At 44.4% G+C, this 25,617-nt stretch overlaps 2 long non-coding RNA genes across 3 annotated transcripts in view; one reads left to right on the top strand and one right to left on the bottom strand.

The window, feature by feature from the left end:
* LOC311609981 overlaps positions 1 to 2,430 on the bottom strand; it is a 530,187-nt gene extending 527,757 nt beyond the window's left edge. Inside the window, exon 1 of one of the 2 annotated variants that reach the window (XR_014792877.1) lies at positions 1,907 to 2,430. This is a non-coding gene — a long non-coding RNA (uncharacterized lncRNA). The remainder of the gene's footprint in view (positions 1 to 1,906) is intronic. The other variant, XR_014792878.1, reaches the window with a different exon arrangement.
* The window catches only part of LOC311609980, a 106,356-nt gene that overhangs the window by 38,637 nt on the left and 42,102 nt on the right, over positions 1 to 25,617 (top strand). The gene's annotated exons all lie outside the window — the stretch shown is intronic.

The raw sequence follows: 25,617 nt of genomic DNA, 5'->3' as shown, positions 1-25,617 counted from the left end.
TCTCCTCCCTTTCTCACATACACACTTACACTAATAAACCCATACCACTTTCTCTCCCAATCTTTGTTTCTGTTTCTGTCTAAATTCTTTCCTCTAGCACTCCCAGAGTCTCTTTCTTAAGTCTCTGTTTCGTTCTTTCCCTCTCTCCCTGTTTCTCCTTTTCATCACATGCACAACTTTCATAAAAACTTTCACGATTTTACATTAGCTTTTAAACCTTCTTTCTATGTCTTTCAAAAATCTATAACCATACCTCAAATCTCTTATTATTTTAAAATATTTAGAAAAGCCAGAGGGAAGAGGGAGCAGGTCCAGTATCATGTTCTCAGGCCTCTAGCCGCTTGGAATTTAAACTGCCACATTTTTCCTACAGATAAAGATCTCAGATTCTGACAAGCCTGGAAAGGGGAACAACTGGAGAATTTCTAACTGTGCCTCTAAGCCCCCTAATAGAACACGGTGAAAAGTGTCCAAGCAGTCACTGGGGGGTTTGAGGTCTCATTGGGGTGCAGGGGGTCACGGGAATTTCTCCCCTCACCCTCACGCAGCACAGCTGCTGCCTCCAGCTACTCAAAACAACCCCTAGAGGTGGGCAGAGGCAGGGAGCTCTGGGGTCCCAGGTGGCAAAGGCGGTGCTTCCACCAGGGCGTTTTCATCAGGCTGTCCACCACTTGCCTCTTGCTAGCGAAGGTGCCTTGGGGGAACCTGTGACCTCTACACTACAATCAGACTCCCGGGACTTTCTGAAAAGCTCCTCTGCGTGTGTTTCCATTAATATTACTGATTTAAAAACTATAATTGAAGAGTTGACACACACACAAGGACCAAGCGGCCCACAAAATATTTTCCTTTTCTTTTAAAGATTTTACAAGGTACTGTAATCATTAATTACATTAAACTTAAATGGGCAATTGAAACAAATAGTTCTGAAACTGTACCTCCACCACTGATTAAGACTGGGTGGCGGCAGAAATAAGATTCATTTAGTTTTTTTTGAGCTTGCTGGACAGACTTGGCAACATTGCCAGCTCAAGCTTCTTTCTTATAGATAGTTAACTTTAGAATTTGGTCTCTGCTTTTAACCCTTTTTTTTGTACCACAATTGTTACAATTTCATACCTTCAAATCAATAAACATAGACATAAATATTGTTAGGTGGGCTGATACCCCTCTGTTAGAAAGCAAAGCAGACCTGAGAAAAAGGAATCCCAGTGGCCTCTCGGGGCAGTTTGCTAGCCATCAAAGCACTCAGCTTTAAACAAATTAAAGGTTTCTTTCTTTCTCTCTCTTTGTTTCCCCCCCGCCCCCACAGATTTTCACTTACATGAACAAATAATTATACCCAAGTAGATAAACAAAATATCAAACAAACATCTGTACTTATATTCTTTCAGTAAACAAGTACTATTACAATGTTTCAGCAAAACAGAAATGGCACTCATATTGGACAAAGGAAACAAGACTAATATTCTAGGAACTGTGAGGGGAAAGTTACCCTACAGAGCAGCGTTGACCTGGGAAAAAGAATGGTTAAATGAAAAGCATTAACATCACAGCCGTATTCGTCAGCCCATTTTCGGAAATCCTGAAAATTATTTCTTTTTCCCCAATCTATAAATAGATAGGCAAAGGATAATTCCAAAGCAAATCCAAAAGAGTACAAATAAAATCTCCTCTGTCAACCTCCACAAACTCAATTGCGGCCACACACTCTCAACACTCACAACGACACTCACTCAGACCTGAACCAGAGAGTCTCCAGACTCTATAACCAGGCCTCGGTGGTCGTCACCACCTCAGCTGTGAACTGGGAGTTCTGCGGCGTCCTGCCTCCCGGCCGTTCACGATAACAGGGTACGTACCAAACCAGGACAAGAAACCAAAAGAGAAAACAGGCCTGACTTACCGGCGCCGAGCAGGCAGATCAGGGCGTAGTCCGGAGTTCCAGAGAACCTGAAATTTCTTAGAGGGGCTTGCTGAGAAGCCCCTCAGGTGGGATCTCGCTGGGGCCTCCGGATGTTATGGAGCGAGTCCCCAAGAGATGGACCACCGAAACCAATTTGATTAAGCCAGCAAGAATTTATTACAGATTCGAATCCAGGCTCAAAGAGTGGCTGAGGAAGCAGCTGGCAAACACCCAGGTAAGAGCCCCGATGGAGGGGCAGTCCCTCAACTTATACCTCCTTTCCCATTCCACTGATGGTTTGTCACTCCCTGATTGTCCCCTCAGGACAAAGAACTGGCTGTCCTTATCTGTTCCTAGGTGGTTTGTACAGACTTATCTGTTCTGTCTCAAGCAGAAATGTCTGTTCTGTCTCAAGCAGAAATGTAGGATGCTGCGGTTTTGCTGACGCCAATCTCCTAGCTAGATCTAGAGGGAGGTTTGCATGTTTCACTGTAGAGGAATTCCAGGCACCGAGTTTAAAATTTTCTACTCTGATCTGGTTTGTTTGTCCTGCCTTGCGGCTACTGAAAACAGGACAAGCCTGCCTGGGGGTTGAGTCTTGCAACAGAACTATGTTATGACTAAAAGTTATGCTACCTTTTTTGTTTGTGTCCTGTTGCTCGTTCCTTCCCTGGCCTGGAGTCCTGCCTCGATAGGGCCTTACTGGCCATCTGGAGTCCTGCCTTGACCGGGTCTTGCCAGCCACAACAGACTCACCTATGGTTTTTATGGTGAACACCGAAACACTCTGGGGGCTCCCCTTCTCACATATAGGAGGCCCACACCCTCAAGTGGCCCACACATCCCAGTGTGTCCAGCCTGGCTGTCTGTCCGGCCCTCCCCCTGGCACACCGTCTTTTGCCTATCCACCCCAGCAGCGCTGGCCTCCTGTGGTCTCAGCCACAGAGTCCGCTCTTTCCTCAGAGCCTGTGCCCCGCTGCTCCCTCTGCCTGGAGTGCCCAGGCACCTCTACCTGGAGTGCCCAGCCCCCAGGTTCCCAGCAGGCTGTCACAGCACTGGTGCAATGCCCATCGTGTGCGAGGGAAGCTCTAAGCAATGGAGAGGCATCTGCTCCGGTCATGGCCTCCTCACATCCTGCAGCTTAGGGCTCACGTGACACTCCCTGGTGAGGTCGTCCCAGGCCTTCGGTGTAAACACGCCTCACGCCCTGCAGGAGATAACTGGTGAACACTGCTATACTGCACTACGTGACTTTTGGTAACACTAACCTATAACTAACCCATTATATACACTGAGTGGCCAGATTATTATAATAATAATAACACATAATAACACATAACAATCTGGCCACTCAGTATATATATTCAGGTGCAGTACATGAATTCATGCATGTGTGGAGTCTGGACAGCCTGGCCAGGGGGAGGGGACATGGGCGGTTCGCCTGCCTGCCTGCTGGTCAAACTCCTGGTTGAGGGGACAATTTGCATATTAGGCTTTTATTATATGGGATATATACACTGAGTGGCCAGATTATTATGTGTTCAGAGATTATAACCATCTGGCCACTCGGTGTATTTAGCCCTACCTTGTCTTTTTATCTGTACCCCCCACCCCGGACTAGAACATTGGCCTTGGTCACTTTTGTATCCCCAGTGCCCATAGCAGGGCTGGGCACACAGTAGGCGCTCTGTGAGTGTTTGTTGGACACGTTTATGGAGTCCTTCAGTTCTGATTGCCTTCTGTGAACCATCCCATTCACCCCTCTCATCCGTTCTGTGAAGTGGAGGGTCTATGGGCCCATTCCACCGAAGGAAAATGGAGTCTCGGAGGGTGCAGCCACTCTCCAGAGGATGCACAGCCTGCAGCAGAACTTCTCTGCCTGCCTGGGCCTCCTGGCTCCCAGGCCAACTAGCCAGTGGCTGCTGCCCTTGCTGAGGGGGCAATGGAGCAGGGAGGGTGGCTCAGCCATGGAGCGGCACCTGCAAACGCTGGGGTGGGGCAGCCACAGGCCGGTGCCTGGAGGACCAACCTTGGGGCAGGATGAGAGCTGCCTGTCTTTCTCTGTAAATGGTCTCTGGGAGGAGTTCATGTGCTTCTCAGAGTGAGTGTTTTAAGGACCAAGTTGGATTTTATTTAAAAAAAAAAAGTTTTTATTGATTTCAGAGAGGAAGGGAAAGGGAGAAACATCAATGATGAGAGACTGCCTCCTGCATGCCCCCTACTGGGGACCAAGCCTGCACCCCAGGCATGTACCCTGGACTGGAATCAAACCCAGCACCCTTCAGTCCGCTGAGCAAAACTGGCTGGTGCCCAAGATGGGCTTTTGATTTATTTTAATTTAAAAGGGACAGTAGTAATTTCCCCCAGAAAATTTTATTTCCAATTATTTTTGTTTCTTAAAAGATTAATATAATCTGAAACCGGTTTGTCTCAATGGATAGACTCTATCCGATAGAGTGTCAGTCTGTGGACTGAAAGGTCCCAGGTTCGATTCAGGTCAAGGGCATGTACCTTGGTTGTGGGCACATCCCCAGTAGGGAGTGTGCAAGAGGCAGCTGATCAATGATTCTCCCTCATCGATGTTTCTGACTTTCTATCCCTCTATCCCTCTCTCTTCCTCTCCTTAAAAAAAATATATATATATATATATATATATATATTAAAAAAGATTAAAATAAAATTCACATAACATAGAATTAGTCATTTTAAAGTGTACAATTCTGAAGCATTTAACGCATTCACCATGTTTTGCAACCTCCACTTCTATCCCATATAATAAAAGTGTAATATGCTAAGTGTCTGACCATTCATTCCACCAGTGGGTAGGCGCTCTGACTGGTAGGATAGCTTGCTGCTGGGGTCCAGCTGACAGAGACTGGGTGAGACTGGCCGAACATGCCCTGGAGTCCTTCTGCTGTCCAGACCCAGTTGGCCAACCTCCCTGTCCCTCCCCATCTGGCCAGCCCCGATCGGCCCCAATGGGGACTGGCCAAGATGGCTCCGACCAGGCCGATCACCAGCCAGGCAGAGGGACCCCACCAGTGCATGAATTCATGGACTGGACAAACATCATCACTCCAAAAGGGAAGTCCATATTCATTAAGCAGTCACTCTCCAAAACTCCTCCCCCAGCCCCTAGTCACTGCCAATCTGCTTCCTGTCTCTGTGGGTTTATCTATGCTGGACGTTTCATGTACATGTAAGTGGAATCATACAATATGTTTGGCTTCCTTCCCTCAGCATAATTTCAGGTTCACCTATGTTGGAGCATGGATCAAAATGAGGAGGCTAGAGGCTAATCCTATCTAATAAAAGAGTAATATGCAGATTGACCATCACTCCAACACACAATAGCTGCCCCTTGTGATCAAAGATCCTTTCGCCTTATGACACAAGATGGCCACCATAAGATGGCCAGCAGGGGACGGCAGTTGGGTGTGATCAGGCAAGCAAGGGAGGGCAGTTGGAGGTGATCAACCCTACAGGGAAAGGCAGTTAGGGGTTACCAGGCAAGCAAAGGTGGGAAGTTGGGGGCAAACAGGCTGGCAGGGGAGCAATTAGACATCAATTGGGCTGGCATGGAAGTGGATAGGGGGTGATCAGGTTACCAGGCAGAAGCGGTTAGGGCAATCAAGAAGGCAGGCAGGTGAGAAGTTGGGAGCCAGCAGTCCTGGATTGTGAGAGGGATGTCTGACTGCTTGTTTAGGCCCAATCCTGGTGGGACATCCTAAACAGGCAGTCAGACATCCCTCAAGGGGTCCCAGATTGGAGAGGATGCAAGCTGGGCTGAGGGACACCATCACCCCCCTCCCTCCGTGCATTAATTTCGTGCACCTGGCCTCTAGTTCTTTCTATAACAGGGCAACACTGTTATCTTGATTTCTTCTAGTCTGAAATGCGATGCTTTGATGGAACTCCATTTTTTGCTAGCAGACAAATCTTTCCGTAGGAATTTAATGGATGAAAGGGCTAAGGCAGAGAGGAAAGAGTAATTAGCTCCTCTGAGGTCACTTAACACTACAGACACAGAGACGATGGCAGAGATAGAAACCAAGAAACATAAAACCGTAATACTCTGCCACCTTTGAATGAATTTAAGCTGTTCAGTCATGTCATTGTTATGCAACTACTTTCTATGAATTTTGTATTTTTGTCAATCTTTCTTCCACGAAAACTGAACAGTATCTGTATCGTGCTACAGTTGTGGGATCTATGGGCTGGTACTTGTTACCCAATTTAATGAAGACATCTGTCTGTTGCTTAGTTCCCAATGAAACATAGTAACCTCTATTTTTAAAAACTGCTGTTTGAAGTCTACTAGTCACAAACAGTCCTTTGTTCTATAAATTAATTTTGTTGTTAGTGGCTTCTGTATCAACTGACCTTGCAAGCTGCTCTGCTGCTGTTCCTAGCTACCCCACCCCATGCCGGGTGTCTCTTAGTTATCTGTACTCAAGGTTACAGGCTTCCTCCAAGATATCTGCTAAGCATAGTTAGGGCTCTTTTGAAAACATGAAAAAGGGAGGAAGCCCTAGACAAAAACATTAGAAAAATATAAAAAGCAAAAGCTTCCTCCATGTCTTTTGCTCAGAATTTGAGACATATTTCTCTGAGCCCGCTGGTGTAATAAAGCAGTGTAACTCCATTTCTCTAAGTGTTGCTTGGTTTTTCTCCCATCTTCCGTAACAAGTACAGCATTCCTTTTTATGACTGAATAATATTCCCCTGTATAGATATACCACTTTTTGTTAATCTATGTATCTAGTAATGGACATTGGGTTGCTTTGTGTTACTTAATGTTTCACTTAAAATATATATATTTTTATTGATTTCAGAGAGGAAGGGTGAGAGAGAGAGAGATAGACAGAAACATCAATGACGTGGGAGAATCATTGTTCGGCTGCCTCCTGCACAGTCCATACTGGGGATGGAGCCCACAACCCCGGCATGTGCCCTTGACTGGAATCAAACCTGAGACCCTTCAGTCACCAGGCCGACACTCTACCACTGAGCCAAACAGGCTTCGGCATATTTCTTGAAATTATTTTTGCTTCTATCAACCTTCCTCATAAGGTCTGCAACTGCTTTTCGTCTCTCATCTCCATCTGGATATTTTTCAGCAAAGGCTGCGGGTTTATTCTGGAAATGTCTTGCAACATTCGACTTTTTGTTGTTTGCAAATTTCTCACCACATATTAAGCATACTGGTAAACCAGTCTTGTCAGTAGAGAATGCAAATGATTAAGTCCATGTATCATTAAACACTTCGTTTTCTTCAGAAATTTTTCTCTTCTTGCCTTAATCCATGGCTGGCCTACGGGGGGGGGGGGGGGGTGGTCGAAAACAGGGACGTAATAAGAATTCACAAAATTAATCAGGGCCCCAGTGTACCCCATCAATCACAATCAGTGCCTGATGTAAGTAATAATTAATAATGAGGGCCCAATGTCATCCTTGTCATTATAAAAATAACTTTTTTGTCACTTTTTGGTAATAATTTCTTTTCCTGACCCCCTCAAGAAGTCCTCCTCATCATAGAAATATTTTTTCTCACTTTTTTATTATTATGTCTTTTCCGAACCCCTCAGAATTACTCTTCCTCATCATAAAAATAATTTTTGCCACTTTTTTTTTATTATTTCTTTGTTTGACCCCCTCAGAATTACTCCTCCTCATAGAGATAAACGTTAAATTAACAAGTCACCTTTTTTTTTTTAAAACAATTCATCAGGCCCCCAATATTTTGTAAATTAATTAGTGAGCCATGCATGCCATAAAAATAATTCATCAGGCCCCCCAATATTCTGTAAATTAAATTAAATTAATTAAATTAAAAATATAACTAATAATTTAATTTATTTATTTAAAAAATAATTTTTCATATAATAGCCACAAATTTCCTACAGTGTACACTTTACAAAAGGACCTGTCTCCCATGCTTAACCAACAACAAAAATTAGTATCTGTTAATTTTTTTTTTTACCTGGCTGCTGTTTTTTCTCTTTCAGGCTCTTGTTCTCCACTCACTGTACAGGCCTGACTCCCAGTGACAGTCACACTGCAAGCCCTCTCTTTCTCTTTCTCCAGTCCTCTCTATCCTCTCTGTCTTCTTCTTTTTCCTTCTCCCTTTTTTCTCTTTAATGCTTTTTTTAAATTATTATTTTTCAGTGTCCCCTCTGTCAGCACCTCTCTTTCCCCTCGCAGCAGTCTCCTCCTCTCCAGAGCAGAGGTGCTCGCTCAGCGTGCCCTCAGTGACATCATACGTTGTGATGTGATGGAGGAGGCTGGGCCAGGACCGGGACACTGTGGTTGCCTAGCGATGCTAAGTTGCCAACAACCTGCTACACAGAGTGCCAGGAGCTCCAGTGGCGGCGGAGGTAAGTGATACAGCTCCCCGCATCCACCTGCTATTGGCCCTGCTAGTGTCGACCCTGCTGTCGGAGCCGTGGCAAAGCCTCAAAAGAGCCGCATGTGGCTCTGGAGCCATAGGTTGCCGACACCTGCTCAATCCACTGAGCCAAACCATCTACAGCTGTTTTATGTTACTTTTAAAAATCACACAAATAATACATGAATTCAATCTTGCTATAGAGATTCAAAGCAGACTGAATCAGGTAGAATCAGAAGTGAACTTTAAAAAAATATATATTTTATTGATTTTTTTCACAGAAAGGAAGGGAGAGGTAGAAGGATAGAGAACATAGATGAGAGAGAAACACCAATCAGCTGTCTCCTGCACACCTCCTACTCGGATGTGCCCACAACCAAGGTACATGCTCTTGACTGGAATCGAACCTGGGACCCTTCAGTCTGCAGGCTGACGCTCAATTCACTGAGCCGAACCGGCCAGGGGGAAAACTGAATTTTCCTTTGTCAAATCACCCCAGTGACCCTCTTTCTCCTTAGCTCCAGGAAGAGGTAACATCCCAGGGGGATTTTCCTCCTAGGACCCTGGGACTCGGACACTCTAGATTTTGTGGGTAAAAATGGCAATAGTAGAGTGAAAGCTGTCACTGAACACTCACCAGGTACCAGGCCCTGTCGAAGCTCCTTCCAGACATTATCTCATTCATTGTCACAACAATGAAATGCAGACTCCTTACTCATTCATGATCCCACCACTGTCGGCCTCCAGACATCATCTTCCGTCAGTCTCCTCTGTGCCTGCTCTACATGCCCTCCCTCCATTCCTTACACACAGACCTTGCGCCTGTCTTGGGGCTTTTGCACTGGCTGTCCCCTCTGCCGGGAAGCTCCCCTCTCCCTCCGTGTGGCTTCCTTGCCCTCGCCTGGATTGTCCCCTGTCCACCTGGTCTCCAGCACCTCAGTCCCCCTTCTGTTATTCTGCTTTACCGCCCTTCCCAGCACTTCCCTCCACTGATGGATGCGGCTGATCCATCTGTTTGTTGGGCACCTGCTCCCTGGGACAGCAGCCCCACGAGGCCAGGAACTTGGTCTCACACAGAGCAGTCAGTCGGAGTTCCTGTTGAGTTAGAACCACTCTCATCCCATTTGACAGATGAGTCTAAGGCACAGGGAGGTGAAGTTGAAGCATCCATCTTGTATGAAAACTGCTGTTTAAAATTTTTACCCTGCTATTTGGCTTCTGTAAATTTAACCTTCCTGAGACAAGGTTTTCAGTACTGGCACCGGGCCAAGCCTCTGGTTGAGTCTCATGGCCAGAGTACATTCGGGCTTTTTAAGAACTTGCAAGAGGGGGCCAGAAACACTCCATATTTGGGAGACAAAGAAGGTAGGATCATATAAATAGAGAGAATTCCTACATGTTGGGGCCCAGAATTTGAGAGACATTTTCCTCTGGACCCATGGAACTCCATCTCTCTAAGTATTGCTTTGTCCTTCTGAGGTTTTCTGTAACAAAGTCACCCAATGACGAATAGTGGATCTGGCACTCACAGCCACGCAGCCCAGCTTAAAGCCTGCAGGCTTCAGATCCATTCAGCGTCTGCTACAATAATTTAGCTTTTGCTATTCCATCTCTCCCTCCCACTCCCACCCCAGCATCTACTCAGCTAGAGAGTTTGTGGGTGGGTTAGGCTGGGCTTGGTTGGGTGGCTCTCCTGGGAGCATGGTCGTGGTTGGGATGGCCTGACACTTGGTGTCTGTCACCATCTGGGAGGCTAGCCCAGGCCAGTTCTTACTGGTGTGTGGAAAGTGGCCTGGGACACGTGGTGTTCCCCTGGGCAGAATGGCTCCCCGGCTCTTTGTCCAGTGGAGTCGAAGAATGAAACCATGGAGGAAGATGGTATAGCAAAGGTCTAAATTTATTGGGAAGCAAGTGTTGTACTGAGATTCCGTGACCCCCAGAGACCAGCAGGGAGCCAAGTCCAATGCAATTAAAAAGAGAGCCCTCTTCCATGCTAACATGGGCTCTGTCCCACTCATGCCGACAGAATGGCGGTGGAGAGCGCGACCTTCTATAAGTCCAGGGGTTTTATACCAGTGGTGATGTCACTGTTTTCCCTGACCCTGATTGGTTGGGTGAGAGCTAGGGCCCAGCTACAAAAAATGGAGGATAACTCCACCCTGCCCCACAAGGAGGCAGGGTACTAGTCAGGAGTGAGCCTCGCCCTGCCCTCTCACCAGCACACACTCCCAAGTGTGGAGCAGGAAAGAGTCCCACCAAGTCCCTTTTCCCACAGTTTATAAAGGCTGTGGTTTTTTGTGCCTTGATATCCCCTCTCATTGGTCACTATTCCCCTTTGATTTGGTCACTACAGCAACTCCTGAGCTCAAGCCTCACATGAAGTACATGAGATTCCCTCCTTCTTCTCCCATATTGTTCTCCTGTTCCCTCTGGGCTTCCTTCCTCCAGCTTTGAATGAGGGGCTTCCTTTCCTTTATTATGTAAATGTGTACCTTTTTCTACTCCCAGCTCCCTTATCTTATGGAAATGTATTATCCTCTGCTACTCTGTAGACCTGTGCTTTTTCCATGGACCCCTTAATTCTTAAAAGTTCCCAAACCTGCCTATTTCAACCCTAAAAGTCCCTTTCATTACCGTGGTGCAAAGGTGCATGTGGAAGTGTGCAAGGTGCTCAGTGGAGACTGAGGCTTGAAACCAGCCCCACTCCCTTCCATCTCATCATGTTGGCGAAAGTAAGTCCCATGGCCAGGCCAGCATCACATAACCAAGCCATATAGTGCAGAGCCTGGCTACATGCAGGGGTGAAGAGTGGTGGTGAAGAGTACAACCTCCCAGAGCTGCCACCAGCTCCAAGTTCTGGGGCCCTGCTCTGGGGCCTGGCCGAGAGGTCAGAGGCCATCTGGGAAGGACCTCAGGGAGCTTGTATGTGGGGATGCTTAGAAGGAGACTCCCAGGCTCAGGGTGGCCTGGGTTTGTGTGTGTGTGGTGAGGGAACAGCAGGAGAGGGTGTCCCAGAGAAGAAGCTGTGGAGTCAGCATTTCTTGCTTGGGTGTGGCTGTCTGCAGGAAGCAGCAGGAAGTTTCAGCAGCACTCATACTTGCTGAATTACCCATTTTAGGGTTGATTAATTTAGCGCTGCATCTACATATCTATCTATTATAGATTGATTTATGCTTTTTCTTGATTTTTACCTTTAGCTCAGTTAAATATTAGCTCCTAAGTGAAAGTGAGGATGAGGGCTTCATTAAATCCCCAGAATATCTTGAGTTCACTTCAAATTATTTTCTCCCGGTTCTTGTGTAAGCTTCAGGCCTCGCAAACCCGCCTTGCATCCTGGTCCCATTAAGAAACCACATAGTTGTCACCACAGCACATAAGAACAGAGGGCGGGCACCTCCTTTTCACTAAGGGAGGGAAGTTCCTGGTTTGCACAAGCGAGCTTCCCAGGAGTTTTGCTCCTTTGTGAAAAGAACTGGGCCCAGATGACTCTTTAGCTTCCCTGGTGAAGTGAGGCTGGCCGGGCTGTCTCCAGCAGGGCAGAAACAGCTGTCCTGCTCAGGGCCTGCGGCCAAGGCGAGCACACTCCCCTGTCTCCCAGTCACAGATGTAGGAGTGGCTATCATTCTTACAGTAACCGTGGGCGTGGGTTTTTCTGGTTCTGATCTCCTGGAGTGGCCTCCCCATCCTCAGGGCTCATAGGCTTCCAGAGGCTCATGTCTGTAACTGTTCAATCTCAAATCTGCGAGCTGGACAAGACACCTTAATGAACCAGTTAGTTAGGGGTCATTTTATTGCACACAGGCTCGGAGCAGATTACCTCTGTCAAATTATGAACAAACACAGGAAGGAGTATTCCCTTTTTATGTCCTTCTAGTTCTTTTTTTTTTTAATTAAAAATTTTAATTGATTTTCCACAGAGAGGAAGGGAGAGGGATAGAAAGCTAGAAATGTCGATGAGAGAGAAACATTGACCAGCTGCCTCCTGCACACCCCCACCAGGGATGTGCCTGCAACCAATGTACATGCCCTTGACAGGAATCAAACCTGGGACCCTTCAGTCCACAGGCCGATGCTCTATCTACTGAGCCAAACTGGTTTCAGCGTGTCTTTCTAGTTCTTTGTGGAAGTTATTATTTGCAGACAGCTTGTAACCTTGAGTACATGTCATATCTAGCAAATACCTGTCATATCTATACAGACAGCTTGTAACTTTGAGTACATATTTATACAGACACCTGTAACCTTGGATGAACAAACATTTGCCATGAGAATATGGGAATTGTTGCCCTTATCAGTGTATCAGCCTCTTTAGATAGCTAGCATGCAAGGTCAGGCAGTTTAGTTTATCTTTTCTATTATTCAAGCTAAAAACAAAGTTATTTTATAGTCTAAAAATAACATAGTTGACCTACAGGATAAGAGACTAAGAATAAAAGTGTAATTCAGACAGCAGTTTTTCCATAGGAGGGGCTACTATGCTTCATAACAACAGTGATGCTTTTATAGCTCATCTGGAACCAAGCCCAGCCTCCCACATTTGGAAGATTTACTGTCCTCCTGATGCATTTGGAGAGCTAATTTCTGTGGGTTTTACTGATCAGAACTCAATTTTTCTGGTCCTTGGTCTCTGAGCACTGAGAGACACTAGTATGTTCTTCCCACTCAGAGATACTATTCTGACCCAGATCAAAGAACCTGCATCAAGTGTTGGGCTTTTACAATATCAGAGTTACTCCTGGCTCCCCCATGCCTGCCACTGTGTTCCTAAGGGCTTAGTCAGCATTGACTATCATATTACAGAAAACCAAAGAAGAACAAAGCAATACCAGAGAGATGGAGTTACATTTAATACGCGCGGGTCCAGAGGAAAATGTCTCTCAATCTGGGCCCCAACTTGCAGGTATTTTTCCCTTTTATATGTTTTTACCTTCTTTGTCTCCCAAATATGGAGTGTTTCTGGCCCCTTTTGCAAGTTCTTAAAGAGCCTGCATGTGCTGGGCCTTGAGACCTCCAACAGAGGCCTAGACTAGTGCCAGCACTGAAAACCTTGTCTGGGGAAGGTTTAATGGCCTCTCTGAAGTAGGAGTAGTCTTAGCAAGCAAGAATTTACAGAAGCCAAAGAGCAGGGTTAAAATTTCAAACAGCAGTTTTCATATAAGATGGATGCTTCAGTCAGACCAGAAACAAAGTCCTATGCTCAGCCTTGAGAGGGCCAGGACATTATCAGCCTCACACCCTGCCAGCCTCAGCCTGTGCCCACCCACCTCCTGAGGAAGCTGCCCACATGTAGGGACAGCCCAAGGATTAGAAAGTGCTTCCCGACTGGGCATTGAGGCCTCCTTAGGGTTTCACATTTCCCAGCTGTAAGCAGGGCAAGCTGGGAGCTCCCAGGCTACACCCCACACCTGGCTTTCCATATTTCCCATTCACATAGCTGAGTCACCCTGTTTGGATTCAAATCCCTTTTATGCACTGGTAAGCATGCTTTGCCATTCTATTTAGACTTTCTGTGCTCCAGTTTCCTCATCCGTTAAAAGGAATCATAAAAGCACTGATGTTGTTTGGCAGAATAGATAGTTACTAAGGCAGGAAATGGAGGAAAGGGGAAAAAGTTTATTTTATCCACTGAACAAAGAAGTCAGCCGTTGTAGGACTTGCCAAGCAACATGACTAGTCCACAGGTTCTGGGTTTTAAGATATGAAAATCTTTGGAGCTCATTATTCTATCTCTAACACCGAGGGCCACATCTTTGGTACTTCTTCTCCCCCGCCCCCCCCTTCTTCTTTTTCTTCATTTTTATTGATTTTAGAGGGAGAGGAAGGGAGAACGAGAGAGATATAAACATTGATGAGAGAAACATCAGTTTCTATGGGCTGCCTTTTTGCATGCCCCCTGCCAGAGATTGAGCTCAAAACCTGGGGATGTGCCCAGATAGGAATCAAACTGGTGACTTCTTGGTGCATGGGTCAACATCCAACCACTGAGCCACACAGGCCAGGCTCTAGCTCTCTTCTGTGCCAGGTGATGTTCTAAGAGCTTCATGAACCCTAACCAGTTTGGCTCAATGGATAGAGCATTGGCCTGCAGACACAAGGGTCCCAGATTTGATTGTGGTCAAGGGCATGTATGTTGGTTGCAGGCACATCCCCAGTGGGGGGTGTGCAGGAGGCAGCTGATTGATGTTTCTAACTTTCCCTCTCCCTTCCTCTTTGTAAAAACAAAAACAAAAACAAACAAACAAACAAAAAACAAACAAAAAAACAAACCAATAAAATATATATTTAAAAAAAAGAGCTTTAGGCCTGGAGCAGCCAGGCCTGGAGCGGCAGCAGCCAGGGCCAGAACAGCCAAGCCTGGAACATTCAGGCGTGGAGCAGCAGCATCCAGGCCTGGAGCAGCAGCAGCTAGTTCCAGAGCAGCAGCAGCCAGGTCGGAGCAGCAGCATCCAGTCCCGGAGCAGCCAGGCTAGGAGAAGCAGCAGCCTGGCCCAGAGCAGCCAGGCTCGGAGCAGCAGCAACCAGGCCAGGAGCAGCCAAGCCTGGACCAACAGCAGCCAAGCCCAGAGTATCCAGGCCCGGAGCAGCCAATCCCGAATATCCAGGCCCGGATCACCAGCAGCCAGGCCCGGAGCAGCCAGGCCCAGAGCAGCAGCATCCAGGCCCAGAGCAACCAGGCCCAGAGCAGCATGTTCCTGCTCATGCATCTGTTAGCTTCCAGGCTTCTGCAAAGTCTTGTGCAGCAAGTCCAAGGACTCTGAGTAAATCTATACCAGCAACAAAAGAGACTCATTTAGTAGCTAAAAATATTAATATGTCCATAATTCTGATTTCTCATTTTGGTTTTTTGCATCAGCATTGTTGTTGTTATTTAATAGCCAGAGTTTTGCTCTTGACATTCAAGTTTTAAAAATAGCATGTATGTGGTTTAGTTTTTGTATTGGCATTGTTTGCAATTGTTTTTAATTTTAGAGCTCTATTATTGATGTTTAAATTTTATTTTAATTAGTAAAAAATGGTGAGATGTACAGAGCCGCCTGAGAAGGCACATGGACATTCTTTTAATTTTTATCAGCTAAGCCTGAGGGCACTGGCAGAATCCTCTTATCAGTGCTAATTTCTTAATGCATGTGCTTGGAATGAGGAACAAATAGGACCTTGACTCACCCAGGTCTCGATAAAAAATAGGGAGCTTACCCAGATTTTGATGAATGGGATCTGGGCACACCAGAAGCTCCTTTTGACCTTAAACTCCCCTTGGGAAGCCAATAAACAAACAAACAAACAAACAGACAAAAAACAATAACACAAGGGAATTAAAAAAAACCTGATGAACAATAGTAACTGTTGAATATAATAGAATCAGAGGTATGGAAGGGGAGTGGACTGATGATTCTCAGGGAAAAGAGGAGTGGGGAGTGCGGGAAGAGACTGAACATAAATTGTGCACCTATGGATGAGGACCATGGTGGATGGGGAGAGGGCAGAGGGTGGGGTGGGAATCTGGTGGAGGGGGAAAAATGAGGAACTTTTGAAATAATATGAACAATAAAGGTTTATTTAAAAATTTTTTAAAAAGAGCTTCATGAGGATCGAGTCATTTCTCAGTAACCACAGCAGCACCACCAGCAGCAGCCACATCCTGAGGACTGCACTACTGGTACTTCCACCTCATAAATGAGGACACCGAGGCACCAAGGAGATGAGGAACACTCCCGATTTCACTGCCAGGAAATGAGGGAGCTCCAGAGGGTCATGATCTCCTGGGGCCGGAGCCATTCACAGCATTCTCACTCTGGGCCCATGCTCCCGGTTCCCGGTGCACGCAATCCTCCACCTGCAGTGATTCTTCTGAGCTGCAATGCCATCTCCAGCTGGTTTTCCCAGAGGACTTGGTCAGAGACTTGAGGAAGGGGAGGGAGCCACCTTGTTGCGAGAGGGGGAATCTGAGAACCTGGTCCGGGTTCTCCATGTGTGAGTTCCACCTGCCAGTCTTGCTTTGTGGTATTTCGTGTCTTGAAAATACTCACATACTAGTCATTTATTCTCTTTTATTTAAAAATTTGAAAAGTTTAACTTTTTAAAAAATATATTTTTATTGATTTCAGAAAGAGGACAGTAGAGGAAAAAAGATGGAAACATCAAAGATGAGAGAGAATCACTGATCAGCTGCTCCTGCAGACCCCCAGCTGGGGATCAAGTTCGCAACCCAGGCATGTGACCCAAACCATGGCCTCCGGGTTCAACCCCTGAGCCACACCGGCCGGGCAAAAGTTTAACTTTCTATTGTGTATAACTTAGAGCACAACACTTATAACTTAGAGTGCAACTCGAGGACTTTATGAATGAATATGTCCAGGAAGCCACAGGATATAGAGAATTCTAGTCATCTCAGGTTTCCTTGTGCCTCCTTCCAGTCAGTTCCACCCACGGTTAATCTCTTTCTGATTTCTCCCAAGACAAGTTAGGTCAGCCGTTTCTGATAATTATATAAAAGGAACTGCTCTCTTTTGTCTCTGGCTTTCCTACTCAACATTATGTCATGAGATTCAACCATGTGGTGGCATGTAGCAGTATTGGTGTTTTTTGAGATTGCCACGAGGCACTTCACTTTATGAATATCCTACACTTATTTACCCAAGCCTGCTGCTGATGCACATGTGGGCTGGTTCAGTTTTTAGCTACTATGAATAGAGCTACCATTCACATTTTTTTACATAAATGCAAGCAATTATTTTTCCTGGGTGTGCACCCAGATGTGGAGTTGCCAGGCCATTTGGCACACTGGTGTCTAGTCTTCGTTGGTGCTGCCAAACATTTTATTTTTCAGAGTCATACTGGTATTTTTAATTGTGTGAGATAATTATTTCGATATTTTTAACGAGTCAGAAATGTGAGTCATTTGTCTTGAGCCACATCCAGAAAATCAAACACTGCACTGAGAGCATGTGTCAAGTTTGCTAATTCCTGGCTGTTTCTTTTCTCTCTTTGGAAAGCTGCTGAGGTATCTTGTTGTTTAAATTTGCATTTACTGGGCTCCTATGGAGGGAAATTGGACATAGTTTTCAATCTCCTGACCCATTGGCTCATGTATGGGGAATGTCATTGTCTGAAGGCCTGGGTCTCATCCCTCACAGAATTCTGGTTCATGGGCCATCATTTATCTAGACCAGCGTTTTTCAACCGCTGTTCCGCGGCACACTAGTGTTGTGTTGAGATGTTGCCTGGTGTGGTGTAGGTGCAGACAAGACAAGAATTTTATAATTTTTCACTATTTAGTTTACTTAATATTTCATAATAAAGTAATTATAAAATACGTTCTTTGTGTTTATTTGATTCCTATTCAAGAGAATTACTTTATATATAGTCAATATAGGCACAGAGTTAAATTTTTTAACATTTTCTAATGGTGGTGTGCCTCGTGATTTTTTTCATGAAACAAGTGTGCCTTTGCCCAAAAAAGGTTGAAAAACACTGATCTAGACCACTGTGGACTACTGTGTCAGGACCCTGTCTCTCTCTTCCCTTCAGATAATAATTTAAAAAATCAAGACCTTCTTTCCTAATTATCCTATGTGGACCTAGCAGCTGTATTTGAACCCTGGAAAAGTAAATAGTACCAGGGCGGGGAGGCAGCATGGAAGACAATAGTGACCAAAGTCATTGAATAACTATGTACTGAGCACCTGTTTTGTCCTGGGCACTGTTCCAGTCACTGGGGCTACAGCAGGGGACAGAACCGACAGAGATCACTGTTCCCGGAGAGCTTGTTTCCTAAGGAGGAAGATAAGAAAAACTATAAACAAGTATGACGATAGGGACAAAGGAGAGAGAGAAAAAAGGGGCCCAGCAGGTGTGGCTCAGAGGTTGAACCTATGAGGCAGGAAGTCACAGCTCAATTCCCATTCTGGGCACAAGCCTGGGTTGCTGGCTTGATCCCCAGTGGGGTCTTGTAGGAGACAACTGATCAATGTTTTTTTCTCTCTCATTGATGTTTCTGTTTCTCTCTCCCTCTCCTTTCCTCTCTGAAATCAATAATATATATATATATAATATATATATATATATATATATATATATATATATATATATATATATATATATATATATATATATATATATATATATATATATATATATATATATATATATGCCACCTCCTCCCCACACTGAAGGACGTGGCACCATGGAACAGAGGGACCAGCAGGTGCAAAGGTCCCGAGGTGAGGGTATGCTGGAACAGGCAGGAGGCCAGTGTGGCTGGGGAGTGACCCATGGGGTTTCTTAGAAGAGGAGGGTATTTGAGACCGGAGGGTTTAATTTATTTATTCACTTAAAAATATTTTTATTGATTTCAGAATGGAAGGGGGAGGGAGAGAGAGAGAAACATCAATGATAAGAATTATTGATTGGCTGCCTCCCTGTACCCCTCCTACTGGGGACCAAGCCTGCAACCAGGGCATGTGCCCCATCTGGGAATCTAACCAGTTACCTTTTGATGAATGGATGACACTCAACCAACTGAGACACACCGGCCAGGGCTAAACTCCCTCTTTTTAATAAACACTCCACAAAACTACCCTGTTTCCCCAAAAATAAGACAGTGTCTTATATTAATTTTTGCTCCCAAAGATGTGTTAGGTCTTATTTTCAGGGGATGTCTTATTTTTCCATGAAGAAGAATACAGTACACATTTATTGTTTAATAAACAGAAAGGAAATTTATTACCTGTATACGGTACGGTAGTAAGATATTTGTCAACACAAACCAGACAAACTGTGAATCCTACAGTATCAAGAATTTACTCATTTATTCAATGACAATCATGTCATCATCTTCTGGAATATCATCATAACAATCCAATTCCTAAATTTGCTGGTGAATTTCTTGTGACTCCATTTCTTTCAGAATCAGTGGACCAAATCTCTCATGTTTAGCAATAGCACTGTCTTTAAATGAGTACTTCTTGTCAATGTTGTTTTTTTGTCATTGACTTCTTGTCAATGTTTATTGCATTACATTTGCAATGCAACTGTCAGTGATTTTCTCCCATGAATTCTTTACCCAAGTCACAACTTCTTGCAGTTTAGGTTTCCAAAGTTTTCACACTGATTTCTCTCCATTCTATTTTCAATGTAGTCATTAATTTCCATGCGGAAATTGTCTTTGAATGGCTTGTTTATTGCAATATCAAGAGTGTGGAGATACTGGGGGAATCATTATCTGATCTATTTTTCTTTCATGAAGAAATGTCTTCATGTCTTTAGTGCGGTGAGTGCTGGCTTCATCCCAGACTAGCAGACCTCTTTGGCTCCCTCATATAACAAGCGGCAGCATTAAATCGACCCACTTCCTTATAACTGCTTGTGTGGCCAAGGCTTTTTCAATTTCAAGAATAAAAATGCCCCAAACACGTTCAATCTATTCCGTCTTGCCCTTAGAAATGATTAAAGGTGGGATTTTAGTGCCATCCAGACAAATTGCCAAAATACATGAAACACCTGCACTTTCATAAGCAGTGGAGGGATTGTACACTAAGGAGGCACACTGCAGTTCAATTGTTGTTTGGGATGATTGGCCCATAAACACTGCAGTTTCATCCATAGCAATCATGTTGGAAAGATTGTATTTAGAGAAGTCAGCATCGTCAATAAAGGACTTGATTGCAAGTGCTCACTTAATAACCTGAGTATCTTCCAACCTAAACAATGTTGTAGATCTTCTTAAAGACAGTTCACTTCACTGAAGGAAATTATCCAGCCAGTGTTGTGATGCTTTGAAGTCTTTGGGGGCTATGTCAAACTGTGGTGCCATTGCAAGGGCAAATTCTTGAATCTGAGCCCTATTCACAACCAAAGCCTTTGATCTCCTGTCAACAACCCATTCACAGATCAGTCTTCCAGATCGGAAAATAATGGTTGCTGACCTGATTCACACTTGTGCTTTTTAGCATTTCCCTTGTCCACTTGTTCAATGAGGTTACCATACTCTGCTCGCCATTTTCGGACCAATAGGATACTCAACATCTTCTCTTTGAAGAAAGCAGTAAGATTTTGGCCCCAAGAGTCTTCCACGATTCCTTTCTTGTACTACATGGAGTAGCTTTTTCTTTTTGCACTCATTTCTAGGGGTAAAAAAAAAAAAAAAGGAATTGGGGTATCAAGGTGGGGGAAGGGGGATCACTTAAAATGGCACAGGGGGGATTAGAGGGGGGAATCAAAAAGGCACAGGAGAATCAGAGGGGGGATTAGCATTTTAGTAACCCCTTTTGATCCTTCTGTGTCATTTTAAGTGATCCCCCTTCCCCCACCGCTGTGATACTGAACACCTTCACCAGACATCCCCCCTACCCCTTTACCAGACATTTACCCCTTGGGGCCTGCCTGGGGACTGTCACTGGGCTTGCTGGGGCCTGAATCTGGGCTGGAGCAGTGTCTGCCACTGACTGAGAACCTTCAGTCATCATGAGGGTGGCCGCGAGCATCAGGTAGTGTCATCAGAGACAGACCAGCACTCCCCACCTTCGCTGCCTCTCATCTGCTCTAATCCTCCTGTTCTTCTACAGGCATCTGCGAAAGTCTCCTCCTCTCTCCTGCTCCTTGCTCACCGCTCACTCTGACCTCCACCTCCACACAGCAGTGATGTCAGGACTCCGCGTAACATCACTGGTTGCTAGACGCCAGTTGGGGCGGCCCGAGCGACCAGTTTACAGTAAATTAATTTTCATTCTGAGACAGAGCCGGGGGGGGGGGGTGCTTATTTTCGGGAGGATGCCATATATTTCACTCAGAAGGAAACTTGTAAGTAGGTCTTATTTTCAGAGGATGTTTTATTTTCTGGAAAACATGATATTATTACACCTGCTAATGGTTGACTCACAAAGACCACCATGTCTCCGCTGGGCCACCATGGGAAGAACTAAATAAGCAGGCTCATCCCATGATTTCTACATGTTGAAAGGCCTGTAATTATTCATATTTTACAGACAGTGAAACTGAGGAGATTGTATTCACTTCCCAGCATGATATTATTCACCAGTGAGTAATTAATTACTTAATTGAGCAATGAGCACAATTTTTGCACAGTCTTCTAGTGATTGGAGGGGATATAAAAGCCACTGGCTTCATGGAGCTGATATTATAGTGATGAGGTAGAAGTAATCAACAAATGAATAAGCAGCATTTCCAATGGGGGTGAAGGAGAGAGGGAGTGGGTGGATTGAGGTTTAGTTGCAGATATAAAATGGTCAAGGAAATGCTCAAAGACTATGTAACATTTTAGCAAGACCTAAAAGAGTGAGGAATGGGTCATATAGGTCTTTGGAGAAAGATTATTTGAGAGAGACAAAATGGCCAGTGCAAAGACTCTGAGCCAGGAGGTTGCTTGTCATGTTTGAGGGTCAGGAAGCCACTGTGGCCAGAATAGATAGGATGAGGAGAATGATGAGAAGTGTAGAAAGCGACTAGATTATTTTTATAGCAGTGCTATCAAAGGGTTACCTGCAAGGAGCTATAGAATTTGGGACAGTAAGTAGACCAACCACATTGTTCAGGGTCCTGTTTATTTCTGCTGTCATGTTCTTTACTGCAAGACTTTTTCAGCCAAAGCACTGAGTTGCTTGACCTTCTGGTGGAAACTCCTTCTCTTGTGCAGACCAGCCCTTTGAGGAGCTTAATGTGGGACCTTGTGGGCTGTGGTGATGACTTTGGACTTTGGTGTGATTGAGGTGTGAGCAATAGAAGGGCTTTGAGTAGAAAAGGGATGACTTGACTTGGGTTTTAAAAATATTCATCTCTAAGAATTCACAGGTCCTGCTGTGAGGAGATGGCTATAATGTTGGTCAAGTAGGCACCAGGAAGACCAGTTAGGAGACTCTTACAGTAACCTCAAGTAGGAGTGAAATAAAAAATATTATACAGAGACCCAAAATCAGATTAGAGAAATGCAAGAATCAACTCAAAGATTTGAAATACAAAGAAGCAAAAAAACACTCAAATGGAAAAGCTAAAAGAAAAAAGAATCCAGAAAGTTGAAGAAGCCTCTGGGACAACTTCAAGCATTCCAACATCAGAATTATGGGGGTGCCAGAAGAAAAGAGAGAGCACAGAAGAAGTGCACAGAACCTCAAACAAAAGGTATCCAAAGGGGACCACACCAAGACACATCATAATTAAAATGCCAATGACAAAAGACAACGAGAGAATATTAAAAGCAGCAAGAGAAAAACAGTTAATTACCTACAAGGGAGCACCCATATGACTGTCAGCTGGTTTCTCAACAGAAACTATGCAGGCTAATGGGAGTGGGAAGAAATATTCAAAGTAATGAATAACAAGAACCTACAACCAAAATTACTTTAGCCAGCAAAGCTATCATTCAGAATTGAAGGTCAGATAAAGAGCTTCACAGACAAGAAAAAGCTAAAGGAGTTCATCACCACCAAACCAGGATTATATGAAATGCTGAAAGATATTCATTAAGAAGAGGAAGAAGAAGAAAAAAAGTAAAGATAAAAATTATGAACAACAAATACATATCTGCCAACAAGTGAATCTAAAAATCAAGTGAATAAAAAATCTGATGAACAGAATAAACTGGCAAATATAATAGAATCTGGGTCACAGAAAAGGAGTGGATTGATAATTCTCAGGGGGAAAAGTGTGGAAGGGTGCAGGAAGATACTGGAAAAAAATCGTATACCTGTGGATGCGGACAGTGGGGGAGAGTTAAGGGCAGAGGCTGGGGTGGGCACCAGGCGGAGGGGAGCTGAGGGAGGAAAAAGGAGAAACAATTGTAATAATCTGAACAATAAAGATTTATTAAATTAAAAAATTAAAAATAATGAAAAATTTGGCTCTCAAAAAAAAAAGTAAAAGAAAAACAAGGGAGGAAAATTGAAAACATTTATTTGGAGGATTATAGCCAGATAAGGAAATATTGGAAGATTTGAAAATAAGGTAAGATGAGCAAGATGACAGGATCAGATAATTACAGGTAGGTGATGTCAAAAGAAAATATGCGTTGGGAAAATTTAAAGAGGCAAGAAACACTTTATTGAAGATCATGCAATAGAACAGTGAGCCTGAGCTCAGCACTTTCAAAATAAAATGCTGGGGAGATTTTAAGAACGGGAGCAGGAATCAGATGCATCTGTGCTTGCTATTTGCCTTTACACAAAAGAAAAGTAAAAGTTCTCATGAAATCCTGACAGGAGGTCCTTTCACATCTTGGCTGTAATTGTCCTCATCCAAGTTAGGCTGCTTCCCTCCCTCAAAGACTGGGACAAAGAAGCACCAGGAGGGTAAAATTTCAAAGGGATGGGCCCAGGCTCTTGAGACAAATATTCTATGGGACATAACACTGGCAAGAAGTTTTTAAGGAGACTTATTTATATTTCAAAAGAACAAATAAAATTGTGCAATTGCAAATTGTGATTACATTTCTGAAGAAAATGTTCTAAAACAATGGAGGTCAGAGGCCTGCAATCAGAAAGAACCCATCTAAACATAAGTGACTCTGAGGCAACATTAAGGCCCCCAGGTCAGAACAAAACTGCTTTCTGCACAATGGAGGAAAACAATTAAATATTTTTCAGACACGATCCAGTTTGCATCTTCATCAGTTGCTGCAATTTATAAGCAGGTGAAAAATAGCCGAGAGTCCCTAAACAGAGCTAGGATCTGATCTCCCAGAAGGCTGTGCTTCTGGAGTTTTCCATGGAAACATTACATTTTCCTCTCTAGTCACTTTCCCTTTGATCAAACGACATCTCCAAGGAAGAAGAGTATTTTGATTCTACATCATGGCTGGTATCACTTGATTGGCTGATGCGTGACCTAAGTGCAAAGAAACCGTAATTCAAATATAGTTTGGTCTGATGCAGGTGTTTCTATGAAACCTAAGATGGGAGTTCTAACAGCCTCACACCATCAGTGTTAGAAAGACTCACCCTCACACCATCTGCTGTCTCTCTAGCTTTGGGTAATGACCTCATCTCCAAGAGATTCCAAAATACCCCTCAAGTCAAACTTAGCTCCATAAAAGGTCAGATCATTTCTAATTCTCAGAATATCAGTCTGAACTAGGACATTTGAGCCAAAGCCTTGGTTGTATTACCAGCATTTCCAATTATATCCTATTAACAAGGAAGACAGTGTCCTACAGAACTTATGGAAATAGATCCACTGCCACAAAAAAAAAATATTTAAGAAGTATTTACAAGTATTTTGGGAGAAGTAAAACAGAAAGAAAATGATCAGTGTTGACACCCACATGGGAGTCCTACTGTACATTCTTATTGTCCTAAACAGTGTCCAGGTGCCCTCCACAGGACCCATTGGAAAAGGGGCAGAGCTTGGATTCCTGGAAGCTTATTGCATGTTCCCACTGGTCATCACATAACCATTACCCGTGCTGGGAGTGACTCAGTGTTACCTTCACTGTGGAGATGGTGTAAATGGGACCAACTAGAGGTGGGATCTGGTGTGGCATGTCAGTTTAAATCAACAATAACCTCAATGCTAGCTCTCATTTTTGAGCACTTATTGACTCAGTTCAAGTCTTCTAAGGGCTTTCCACCTTCACAACACATTTATTTCAAGGGTGAAAAGAATTTATTCAACGTTTAATAACATAGAGGAAGAAAGTAGGGTAACTAATAGTTTACATGCAGCTCCATCGCTGCATTATCAACAGAGCTGACGGGGTTGGACACTTCACACTGGTAGAACCCAGCATCCTCCATCCTGACAGGGTTTATGGTGAGGATTCTGTTGTTCCAGGACAGCTTCATCCTCTCCCTGAGCTGTAGACTTTCAGCATTGAACAGCCACTCAGTGAACATCGCATTTGTGTAGCAGGTCATATCCACGGAGTCCTTATTCGCTGTGGCTATGGTGATGCTGGCTAAGAGTGTGGGCACTCTCACTGGCTCTATGGAGAAACAGAGGGTGTGAATGACTGTGTTTGGGCTTGGGACCTGGGGGCATGCTCCTTTCTCAAAGATCTCAGCCACTTAGAATCCATAGTGATCCCTGTAAATGTTTCCATAGGCTTGTCTGGATCTCTACAGAATGATTATCCTTGCTCAAGTGACAACATGTAAGGAAAAGGAATGGCATCCCCTCCTCTTTGACCCAGATCACCTCAGGGTGACTCCTGACCTGTCCCTACAGACAGCACCATAGTATTGGCACAGGGAACCCATTTGCAGACCTTGTGTCCTATAATCTCATTATCAGTTGGAACTTCCCACTCAGGAGCTTTTATAGTCCCTTTTCTAGTACTATTTTTATTTCAAAAAATACGAGGCCCCACTCTTTATGT

Source organism: Pipistrellus hanaki, assembly GCF_964339955.1.
Source record: "Pipistrellus hanaki genome assembly, chromosome: 15".
Classification (NCBI taxonomy): domain Eukaryota; kingdom Metazoa; phylum Chordata; class Mammalia; order Chiroptera; family Vespertilionidae; genus Pipistrellus; species Pipistrellus hanaki.
Note: the sequence above shows the minus strand (reverse complement) of the source record. Positions and strands in the feature narration are given on the sequence as shown.